We start from the raw sequence: 3,884 nt of genomic DNA, 5'->3' as shown, positions 1-3,884 counted from the left end.
GTATGAGCCCCGGTCTGGGATTATCATACCAGACAGTGGCTCATAGATTTGGAAGTTGGTATCTGACACCATACGAAAGAGAGGGACAGGAGGTACGGCCAGAAGGTCCTGACAACCTAAGATTTCCAACAGCCAGTCACTTATTGGGTGGGGGAGCTGGATGTAAATTAGAATGGTCCTAAAGCTGCTTTAATGTTTGCTGTGTGCAGCCTCCATCCTTCTCCAGCCTCAGGAGATGGGAAGGTAAAAGTGTTTAAACCACCTCTGGCCCATTGCTGAGTCTGGCTTGGCCAGACCAAATAATTTGGTCTCTGGTATCTCATGCCAGGCACCTGCTTTCCATGTTACACCCTTATGGCCAAAGCATTTAAATAATCTGAATAAAAATTATTTCCAGTTTCTATTAATCAAGTTTCTATTAATCTATTAATCAAGTTGCATTTGTATGCTATCTCTGATGTCATAATCCAGATATCCAGCTGTCCATAAATTTTTTGTTCCAGAAAACACTATAATCATTAATATTAAAAACATGAAAAAAATGTTTTGTCCCTCTCTGATATCATAAATGATCCATGGTGTCAGCTCCACAAAGCTTATAATATCTTATGGCATCCTTCCTGTCAACAGCACGTGCATACATATTCATTTTACCCTGTTACCAAATCTCAGTCTTTCTCATCATCATCAGGGCAAAGCCCAAAGGGATGGAACTCCCTTGCAGGGTAAATGCTATCTGGATTGATCTATGTTGGTCTATAAAACTGTCCAATTTTATCCTCAGTTTGTGTCCATCACTGGCAGTCTTACTTCTTTTAGTGACCACAGTATAGCAATAGTATTTAGTGACCGTAGCACTGCCAACAGTATAGCAATATTCCTTGGTCAACATGTCACAATTTCTTCATCTTCCATCCTAATTATATATCCATACCAAGAAAGTTACTGAAACCAGTTTATGGAGAGGTCCTGGTTTTGGCACTGATGACACGGTCAATTAGCTCTAATTCCCTTCCTAATGTGTACGGGCATGAGTGACTTTGGCCATACACAGAATTCAGTTTCTCGTGGGAGATTTGCTGCTTGCCCAAGAGAAACCACAAGTGTATAGATCTCCAGAGTTTTTCTTCCGGAGCAAAAATGAGAAAAATAACCCAGGAATAACCAGAGTTAAATTGTTCCCAGGAGAGTTTTTCCTGGGAGAGTGAATGTCTATACATGTTCCCTTTGGAGAGAAGCCACAGCACAGTCCTCCAGAATACCAGGGTGCTTTGCTTCAACCTCCCCCTCAGGAAGACAGTGTGTTGTTCAGGTTGGACTCTGTCACTCCAGCTGAGCAGGGAGTAGAACATACCCCCTTCACGATCCCCACATTGTGCTGCAGGGACACATAGGCTGGCTGAGCAGTCTGGGTCAGTCAATCATGGCTGCCCCATGTACTGCTACCATCTGTCTCCAGGCAGACTGATGGTGCCTGCAGAGCATACTGAGATATGTGTACAGGCCCCCTGGCAGTGTAACATCAGCACTGCAAACTCTCTGCTCTTCAAAGGCAATTCAAATATCTGTTCAGGGGTCTCCAGGTAAGTCTTTCCCTACCAGGGAAACAAACCCAGGAGAATTCTTCTGGATCTTTTGAACATGTGTATGTAGTCTCTGTCAACCCTAATCTTTCTCAGGAAGTGCCTTTTCATGCATTACTAAGAGGGCAGCTCCAGCAGGGGGATCTACTGAAAAACAGAGCAGTGTTGTCTTTATCACTATGTTTTCTAACCTGCTTGCACCAGTGGTTCTCTCTTTTCCCATAAAACAATCCCCTTTTCCACAGTGATATACCCTTCCTTGAGGCTCCCTTTCCCATCCTTCCACAATCAAAGTCCTCCTTTCCCCTATCATTTAACTAGGATGCATTTGTACATTATTTCATAATCCTCCTCCCCTGCTTCATGAGTTCTGCTTCAAGGAGCAATGAATCGTCACAGGTGTGCTGGTTACTGGACAGGGAAAACTTTGATAGCTCAAGGTTAGAGGGTCTTTATCTTATCAAAAAGAATTGGCCTTTTTCCTCCTCCCACATAACAATATGAGATGGCCAAGGCAGTCATGATCCATAGATACCTGTTTGTAACTGTCAGGTTGAGAGGATAACGTAACTTTCAAAAGCCCTGTGCCTGGTCTACATTAGCATTACTAGAGTGGCAACAATGGTGAATTAATGTTCTATATTTGCTATTGTTTATGTAGTCTTGTATATTTTACATATACCTTCCCAGTGCCCTTGTCCAGTTGGAAAAAATGAATTCCTGGCCTAAGTTGTATTTATTGTACCTCCCCTTATGTGTATGGCAAAGGTCTGCAAGCAACAGCTTCCCCGAAACTTCATTAAGGTGTAGCACTCTCATCCATGGTAAATGAAGTAAAACAAAGCAAAACAGGACTTAATTATGTGAAGAAAAGTCCTTCTACACTGTAATCAAACCCAGCCAATTACAATATAATTATGGCATAACCTGGTTACAATTGGACACCAAACTGAAGTGTAGGCGTTCCTCAGCACTGTTTTGTAACCTGGGTTCCCAGTACTTAGGCAAGCTTTTAGTTTGGAATTCAACTGAGGTATAGTGTACACAAAAACTGGAGCAGTGTTGTGATCAAGGTTGTGATCAGGACTTGGATATAATTGTAGATGGGACTGAATGTGAAATAAATAATATAAAAAAGAATTCTTTTAATTTAAAATATGACCTATCTTCTGTGAAGGAGCAATACATTGTCACAAGGTGCTGGCCACCGACTGGGATGGACTTTGATATCTGGAGGCTGAAGGTTCTTCAGACCAAAGAGGACCGGGCAAAAGAGTTTATCCAGCAGTGTTATGAGGCCTGTCAGGGAGAAAATTACCCACAGAGAGCAGGGCATCCAGGTGGTGAGTGGAAAGATCATAATTAGCGCTAAATAGCCATTAGCTTTAAATAGCTGGCTGTGTCCTATCAACCCCCTTTTTTTTGGTTGCCTTTGTACTGAAGAGCCCCTCTGTTCTGCTCCTTACTCCCTAGCTTGGCTATAACAAGGCTTAACCATTGTCAATAATATCTACATCAAGACTCTGCCCCCTTTTGGCTGCTGAGGCTAAGAGCCAGGGGCAGATCAAGCATTTTTGGGGCCCTGGGTGTGGGACCCAAAGATGACTGCCCTGACTACCACCCATGATAGAAAATTGCCAATATTGACTACATAGCCAAATAGGAAAAAGGCACAAATACAAGAAACAACCCTGTAGGATTGGGCTGGCATTGCGCCTCCAACTATGAGTGCACAGATCCTCTAGTAGCCAACAGGGTGCTACAGGCACTAGGGCTGTGCGAAGCTTCAGGTGGTGATTCAATTTGGAGGAGATTCGGCCCGATTCGGTGGCCGACTCGTTGAATCCAAATCGAATTGGGACCAATTAAAAGGTGTGAATTGATTCAAAGCTCTCCGAATCTTTGGCAAAGATTCAGAGAACTTTGATGATTTGGGCAGTCCCTGGTGGCTGCAGCACGGAGCTGCAGCCACTCCAAGCTGGTAAATACTAGGGGCGGGGGGCCTGAGGGAGGGTAATATGGGGGGACCCCTGCCTGCTCCCCCAGTGCTCCATGGCTGCCCCTGCCTACCCCAGCTCCTGGTACTTAAAAAAAAAGCCCTGGTGCTCACCAGGTGCTGCTGGGTGGGGGGGGGGGGGGCGATCCCTTCTGCCCCATGCTGCATGGGGGGGATTTGCCCTGAGCCCCCCCCGACACCCCCTGCTCCACCGGCCCTTTAAGAAAAAAAAAGCCAAAAAAAGCCCCAGGACTCTCCGCTCCTGGTGCAGCCTTGGGACTTAAGGGGGCTCGTGCAGAGCCCTC

The sequence above is a fragment of the Alligator mississippiensis genome, chromosome 10 (genome assembly GCF_030867095.1).
Source record: "Alligator mississippiensis isolate rAllMis1 chromosome 10, rAllMis1, whole genome shotgun sequence".
NCBI classification, from domain to species: domain Eukaryota; kingdom Metazoa; phylum Chordata; order Crocodylia; family Alligatoridae; genus Alligator; species Alligator mississippiensis.
This window is presented reverse-complemented; position numbering follows the sequence as displayed.